This window comes from Mytilus californianus, unplaced genomic scaffold, assembly GCF_021869535.1.
Source record: "Mytilus californianus isolate M0D057914Y unplaced genomic scaffold, xbMytCali1.0.p SCAF_4, whole genome shotgun sequence".
NCBI classification, from domain to species: domain Eukaryota; kingdom Metazoa; phylum Mollusca; class Bivalvia; order Mytilida; family Mytilidae; genus Mytilus; species Mytilus californianus.
This window is the reverse complement of record NW_026262690.1, coordinates 30,055,917-30,064,786: the sequence shown is the minus strand read 5'-3', so window position 1 is coordinate 30,064,786 and position 8,870 is coordinate 30,055,917. Positions and strand designations below refer to the sequence as shown.

The 8,870-nt window shown below is 32.0% G+C and overlaps 1 long non-coding RNA gene across 1 annotated transcript; it reads left to right on the top strand.

The window, feature by feature from the left end:
* Positions 1 to 2,809: 2,809 nt before the first annotated feature.
* On the top strand, positions 2,810 to 8,086 carry LOC127698208 (uncharacterized). Its single transcript, XR_007980749.1, has 3 exons — positions 2,810 to 2,877; positions 5,908 to 6,205; positions 7,982 to 8,086. It is a non-coding gene; the product is annotated as an uncharacterized LOC127698208 (long non-coding RNA).
* Positions 8,087 to 8,870: the final 784 nt, after the last annotated feature.

Genomic DNA, 8,870 nt, shown 5'->3' with positions numbered 1-8,870 from the left:
AGCATTGTATATGTGACGTCTCGTATAATGTTGTAACTGATATGTTATATTTATTTTGTAATAAAAATTATTTTTTTATAAAGTTATCGATTGCTTGCCAAACAAAAAATTTAAAAAAGAAAAAGAAAATCAGAAAAGAGCGTCAATTTCGACTGTTTATCTTTACGGTATATCGCCACAGTGCCCAATTTGCATTCATTTTGCAAAAATAAGCAGCGGGAATCGTAAAGGTTTTCTTAGAAACAAAATAATTCGTATTTTTATAATTCATCATTATGCACGTCTTTTCACGTAGCTTAACATATTTAAATATATACAAAACAGTCACATTATATTTATATATCAACAGATTAATTATCCAGTGAAAAAATTAAAATCTACGGAAACCCACAAAAATATAAGAATAAGGAGATGTAGTATGATTGCTAATGTGACAACTATCCACCAGTGTTAAAATGAAGTGATAGTTAGCGTACGGCCTTCAACAATGAGAAAAACCCATACCGTATAGTCGGCTATAAAAAAGGCTCCGACATGAAAAATGCGAAACTATTCAATTTTTCAAAGTGAGCGATTAAAAAGTGTCACAGGCATCCATTTCTTACAAAAATGCAATGTAAGCATGGACTATTGTCCAATTGTTATAAAAATTTGGAGGAATAAAACAAAACATTAGTTATTAGATTTTTACGGATGTGAAGTTAAAAATGAATGCAATTTAGGTAATTCTCATTACAGAATCTTTGGTCGTTTTCAAGTCGGTTCAACTTCGTTTTTCTGTGATTCAGTATGGATTCAAAATTTAATTTGTGGAACAATATATTAAAGAAGGATACATCTACAAAATAAACAGAATAATACAGAATGAAAACTTTTGTATATTTCTTAAATAAACGTCGGTGCAATTTAGATACCCGACGTTAATAACAGCATGAGGTACTTAGGTATTAATTTTTTTAATATCTTTATATCGAGCGAAAGCGAAGTGTAAAATGTTTATAAATATAATGCCTATATCCATGTTAAAATTAGCAAAGCATGAAAAACTGAAAGAATAATTTCTATTCTAAGAGCATTGATACTTTGAAGCGGCAATGATTCTATTTTAATTCCTAGCGAATAATACAAATGTCCTTTGTGATCTCCGGCGTCGTTATGAATAACATCAATTGATTTGACTAGGGGAGATAGTTTTTTATAAAGATAAAAGATATGGTATGGTTGTCAATGGAACAACTAAACTAGAGACAAAATGATGTAGGTGTAAACAACTAGAGGTCACCACAAGGTCTTCATAAAAAAAATAAACCCTATCCCGTATAAATAGCTATTAAAGGATGACAAATTCTAAAACAATTAAAACGAGAGACAACCAATTGCCTGATTTATGTAGTAAATAACAAGGATGTAAGAGACCGTACCTGGGACAACAAAGTGTGAAAAAAATCAAATGGAGAAATCCAACGGCCTGGATTAAGCCTATTCTAATAAACAAAAATAAATATGATAGATAGCAACCAACAAATATCACTGAATTACAGGCTTCTGACTTCGGATAGGCTTATACAAAATGTTGCGGGGTAAACATGTTTACGAGCGCTTAACCCTCTCCTAACCTGGGGCAGTGGTGTTTCAACACAACATAAGGAACAAACATCAGCTGAAAGGGGCTTAGTTCTTCAGATAGACAGAAAAACATAAAAACAACAACTAACACACAGACTAAAGACACACAGTATTGACCTAAGATAACTCGCAGTTACTGAAAATCTAGCGCAAGGTCAATTACAACTAATAAGTTAATCATGCTTCCTAGACAAAAGTATCAATCAGTACTCATCCAATAAATTTAGTGGACAGACATCATAAAAAGTGTGAGAAAAGGCTGACATTTTGCAATGCTATGATATTTACAGGTTGTAGGACCGTAAGTGTTCATAGCTGAACAGCAACACACAGTCAGCTGTATTTTAATTTATTAACAACAAAATCAAAAGGTTTTAAGTTATTTGTGGTAACGAAATCCCTGACTAAAAAATTTACCAGTGATACATAAATTACGTTCAGTCAATAAAATTTCCCACATTGATATAATGCATTTTTTTTTTAATTTCTACTGGAACAATGGCTTTTAAATTTTCGGACAGGTAAGACTATAGATTAGAAAAGTTGCGAGTGAAAATTCTGGTAGCAACGGTTGGTTTCATTTATTGTCGCTGTTGTACACATGTATGCCAGTTTTGATCGATTTACTCAAAGCTCTACCATTCTAAGGAAAACGTCGATTTTATTATTCACTTGGTTCATATAACATATTAAGATGCTTTCGTAAGCAAATCTTGAAGCAGAAACTTTACATAGCAACATCTGAGTTCAACAAACTTCTCATCTAGCAATTTGCTATTTTTTCGAATGTCGGAGCTCCGCTTGACAGTCTCCCATTAAAAAATCATACAGTTCCGTTCCCACACTGTGATAAAAAGGTTTTTGAAGAAAGTTTACAAGTCTACTACAACCATCTAACACATTTTTATAGTGAAACATTCTGGAATAGTCAACGAAGCTATCGTTACAATGTATCACCTTCTTTTTATTTCTAATAGCATTTTTGTTTAACAATGTCTTAACGGTTTTTTTTTTTACAACCAATGCTTAGACAATTAAAATGATGGTTTATTGACAAAATAATATGTATATTATTGATCACTGGTCAAGTTTAATGTGTCCGTAGAAAAGAAGTGTCCATTTTTGATTGACAATTATTGCCCTTAGAAACCTTTCCATTTAGGCTCATTTACATTCCATATAAAAATCTTGCTTTTCTTTAATAATCTGCCACTAGACTTTATATCAAGTAGCCATCATAAAGGACAAACGGTAAGCATTATTACTATAGCATTTATAGTTTACATAAATAAACCTTTTTAAGCATTATTGGATTTTGTCCTGTATGCATACTTCAAGGAAACGTATAATGTTACTTCAAAATTATATATTCAGCAGTATTACCATATTTATAAAACCAGCAATAATCTTTAAAGTCAGAAGAAGTAATATATAATATTTACCCGGGTGGTAGTATATTACATAAAATGCTCCTTTTTAGTTTTATTGAATTACAGATCTGTTTCACCAGTGATGAGAACATTCAAAAGTAGACTTTTCCGGCCATGTTCATATTAACTCAAGTTTGGCTTTTACAGATCTTTATCAATAATTTTCACGTTTGAAAGAAATGCTCTCTTCTGATTATGGAGATTTTTATATTTGTTCTTTTAAAGTAACTTATGAGATTTGAACAGTTGAAAGTTTAACAATTATGTCTGGTGATTACTTAAATTTGATTTGAAGAAATCTTTACAAAAAACTTAGTTTTCCAAAGGCAGATGGCTTTCGATTTTGAAGTATAAATTGTCATTTTTGAGTTGTAGACTTTCAATTGTTGAAAAATAGCAACCACGAAGGCTTCATTTTTGTTGTTTTAAGAATCATGAGACATAAATCGTAAAAAAATCGACGATCTGAGTACTTTTTAAAGTTTTAATTTACTTCATTGTTATCTTAACATGACGTGTAGTTTCCGAGTGTTATAATATTCAAATCTGTCGATTAAGTTGGCGAAGTTGGTCCTCCACGGGAACATTTTACAGACTTAATCATGATTTTGTTGACTATTATGGAATACCTGTTTCAGAAATGACCACGGATATGAAATCGGGTCGTTAGTTTTCTCGTTTGAATTGATTTACATTTGTCTCATTGTTGAAGGTCGTAAGATTCAATGTTATGGTTGTCGTTCTGATATTGTTTTACATCTAATCTCCTTGTTTTATTAATTTTGTATTTACATTGTGTCATAGATCAAATCTATTCGTTCAGTGTATGTTCACTTGTTTTTGTTAATATGTCTTTTGATTCAGTTAAGCAATTTCAATTGATATTTTATAGTGTGTCTTTCTATGTTGTGATGTTACACTATTGTTTCGGGTAGGTTGAAGGTTGGCGCCTATTAAAATGTTTAAACCCGCTGCATTTGTTTGCCCCTGTCCTAAGTCAGGAACCTGATGTTCAGTGGTTGTCGTTTGTTGATGTGGTTCATAAGTGTTTCTCGTTTCTCGTTTTTTTATATAGATTAGACCGTTGGTTTTCCTGTTTGAATGGTTTTACACTAGTCATTTTTGGGGCCCTTTATAGCTTGCTGTTCGGTGTGAGCCAAGGCTCCGTGTTGAAGGCCGTACTTTGACCTATCATGAATGGTTAACTTTTACAAATTGTGACTTGGATGGAGAGTTGACTCATTGGCACTCATACCACATCTTCTTATATCTATATACTTGTTGACTTCTACGTCATTTGGTCTCTGGTGGAGACTTGTCTATTGGCAATCATATTACAACTTTTTTTATTTTTTATATCTTCACTTTATGGTAGCCATAATACCACCTCCTTTCCTCGTTTATGACATAACAACTGAGTTCACTCTCAGTTTTTGTAGGAGTCTGTATTATTCATTCCTTATTTTTGTTTGGCTTTTTTTCTTTTTGCCATGGCATCGCCAGTCTTTCGTAGACTTATGGGTTTAGGTTAACCCTTGATACCTCCTTACTTTTCTCATAAGCTGCGATCTAAAGACAGTTAGGTGTCTCGATTGACAGTTATAATATCTCGGCTCTTGTAGACGACACTCCATGTACCTCGTATTCTTATGAAATCGAGATTTTACCATTGTATAAACTGGTTTTTCGATAAATCGAGATTTTACTATTGTATAAAATTCTGCAAAAGGCGTCTCAAATTTGAATGGATATAATACTTTCATTATAAAATGTTTACAACAGGTCGGCAAGAATTAAAATTTGGGCTAAACTTGTACTATATTTAATTATTGAAGTATGTTTCAACATGCAGGAATTTTATTAATGGTGTTAAAAGTGGTACTCAGATCAATCTGTATATGATAATTTATGTATACATCATAGAAGTTTAAAGATATAACAGAGAATCAATCTTCAATCTTTTTGGCTTATCTAGACTTAATATAAAGGTTATATTTCTATTATTGTCATGAAATCATTGCGTCATTTATATTTGAAGATTACTGCACAGTTCGAAGCAAGACTGAAATATTTCTGATAGTTTCTTGGCTGATCGAAATTCTACAATCATATTTATTTGAGACCTCGCTAATCTTTGTTAAATTTTGTCGGTGGAGAGTGGAGACGAAAAAGTTTAGAAACGTCATAAAATCAGTTTTGTCCACTTAATATGAGGTGACCATCGGGGAACATTTTTTAAAACAAAATTCTTATAGATTTCCGTCAAAACACATAAGACTTTATTATTTTGATTTTGCATTTGAAATAAAAATATGTTGACTAATGTGTTTTGACGGAAATTTATAGGAATGTTGTTTTAAAAATGTCTACATATCTATCAGTATATATATAGAGTACTACCGTAGCAATCATTATTTTTAGAATATTATTTTGTTATTTTTGGGAAGTGTTTGATAAGGCACTCTCACAAAATAAACCGTAAGGTGTTATTGTATTTATTTCACAGTGTGTGGTGCCATATCTAATCTCCCGACAAACTCATTCCACCCATAACTAAATTGCACAACTATATTGCACAAAAACGTAAATGTAACCCTTCGGAATCCTGTTTTATTGAAATTTTATTTTTATTTAATTCGGTCATATATGAGAAAAGTCATATATAAATTAAAAGTGGAAAGAAATATGCTTAACATAACCCTAGGAAACTGTCTGCAAGATGAAGAAAAACTAAGGACGTTTATTGAACTCATATGTGAAAATTGCAGTTGCCATACAGCATTTTATCGATATTGTTGTGCTATAGGAGCAATAACGATTTGTGACAGAATGTAATTTTTATCTTTTTCAGAGAAAATGAAGACCTTATTGGTAGTTCTGTTGGCTTCTGTGGTCCTCCTTGGTATGACGTCAGCACAGAGTTTTAATCTTTTCCCTACCTTAGCCTCATCGACAGCGGGTGGTCTTTTAACTTTAGGAGCATTTGGATTACCATTTCTCCTTGCAAATGGAGGTGGTAATCTCTTTGGAGGAGGAGGAGGTGGTAATTTCTTTGGAGGAGGGGGAAGAGGACCACCAGTGAACTTTCAGCCACTTAATATACCACCATTTCCTCAACCATTCATTGGGCGATTTCCACCAAGGCATTGGTATGTGTTTAATCATTTTAAATAACTTAATAATTTATTTAAATCGTATAGGCCGTGTATTCGAGGTATTTGTTTCACGGTTAAATTGGTGGTTAAAGGTAGTTGGAATAACAATCTACAAAAAGACAAGTCGACAAAAAGCAGTTTCCCCTTGTGGAAACAAATCATCAGGCCTTGCAGTCATAAACATTTCGAGTACTTAGACTGAGAATTCAACCAATCAAAATGCTGGATTTGGTGTTTCGAGCACAAATTTTGTACTCCTAGTACTTTTTATGACCGAGAGCCAAGTATTTCCGCAAGTTGACCACTTTAATATGCAAGAGCTTTATTGGAGCATGATTTGTGTAGGGAATTATCAGCTTGATTAGAATAAAACATGCAGAGATGAAATCTATAACAAAAGAGTTTCAATGTGGTGGTTTTGCTACATGACAAAGAAGTTCTACATTCTGAAATTAAAGACATTTTATTTGGATTTTGACCTTTTCATGTTATCGGTACTTCGAAGCCCTTAAAAAAATACGAAAAAAGAAATATACTAAAATGTTAAGAACATTTGACGCAGACCTATTATGTTTGATTCGAAACAAACGGATGTCTTTTTGTAGGAGTAACATGTCTTTTGGTGTTAAACTAATTTTGTATTAAGATGTAACTTCAAAGGAGTAAGTTCACGAAGGGTTAAGAATGGCCCTAAGATTTTGATGTTTTTTTCATCAGGCCATAATACTACAAATTTCACATAGAAATAGTTATGGTATAACTATTAATACAAAATAACTTCATTTTGGCACATCATCTTAAAAATGACGAAGTATTGACTCTTTAAGTATGCATTTTTTTAGTTGTAACGTCCGTTTTGGTCAAATTTTCAATAATTCTAAACGGTTTTTAGCATAATTTACGTTGGCCGCGACCCAAGATCCAGAAAGTTTTTGTGTCTAGGGATTCAGTATCATCATTGGCAACTATTGGTTACAGAACATTTTGGATCCTAGGTTGCGGCCAAAGGTTTCCTCAAGCTTTTAGGTCCGAAAAATGCACAAAATCATCACATTTTGACAATATATCCAATGTGTTCTGATTTTTAAGCCAAAAATGTACTCTTATGAAGAGATTTCTTTTAACAAAGTAGTAAATCTTTTGAAATAGATCCATTTAAGAACCAAATTATGGCCATTTTGAAATTTTATGGTAAAGTTAAAATTCAAAATACAAAGCCATATTTGGCCTAAAGGGAACCTTTTCCTTTGTACATGACATAGCAATGTTGTTTTTTTTGTGTGTAATGAATTGGAATCTTTGAATAGGAATAGATTACTTAAGCAGTATTTGACAAAACAATTTTGGAATTTTGGGTCCTCAATGCTCTTCAGCATCGTGCTTTATTTGACCTTCTAAACTTTTTGGATTCTAGCGTCACTGATGAGAATGACCGTTTTCAATCTGGAAGTAGTATTTTTTAAACATATTTTTATGAGACCTGTACAACCATAAAACATGTATTTATAATATCTCACCCACACACATACACACACACAAAACGATTTTACTCAGACTGGCTCTTTCTTTTTACATTTTACAACAACCGAAATTAAAACCCTCACTTGCTATGGAGTTTACAAAATCGTACATAAGTGGTACACGGTATACCAATAGTTATACCAAGTATTCACTAAAATTAAAGGTATCATACATTTGGTTTTATTTCATATTTATGTCCTTGTTATCATAAATTTTTTCTATGATAAAATGTTATTTTTGTTCTTTCAGGTAATTTGGAAGTCCTGCTAAATTGATATATGGAATATGTGCTGAAATTCGTGCTGTCAGTTTATTGTTATGTTAGTTTGTCTATTTTTTTTTATTAAAAATTAATTAAAATAAAAACCCTTAGACTTTTTTTTACAGAATCAGAATAATTTATTATAGTGACACATACCAATAAAACACACTGAATACATAACTACATAATATGCAATTAAAAATTAAATATTACAATTAAAATATTGGTACTCAGCCAAATTACTGACTTATGAGACACTTTAATCAAAGTACTGAAGTACTGAACATCGGAAGTCTGCAAGTTCTTGCGGATGGTCACAAGCACTTGTCTCAGAAAAAAAATCACATCTCTATACCTGAAAGTGAGGTTAATATACAGATATCATTTTTTTTTCTCAAACAAGTTCGTGCGTGGATGACAAATAAATGACAGGGAATTCAACCTCACCGTAATAAATATGATATTGAAGTCAAGTGATACAAATCAGTATACTCTGGTTTGTTGTTATATATTATATTAATATTTGTATATTACAGTTACATGTATATATAATTTTCATCCATTTGTATATCATTCTATTCTACTATATTAATAATAGTGCAGTGCAAGTGCATGGTGGACACTCTTCTGTAATAATTCGATTTTTCTAATAGATTGGATTTTAGTAGGCATTCATATTTTCCCGCCAAACTTTCAATCTCCCATGCAGAGTTATCGGTCCTTGAGAGAGAGCGAGGGCCGATAACTTTGCATGGGAGATTGCAAACGTTCTCGAGATATTCTTCCGCATGCGTTAACACGCATTTTCTGTACGTGTGCATAGATATTAAAGATTTTTACTTATTTATATATATATATATATATTTCTAACAACAA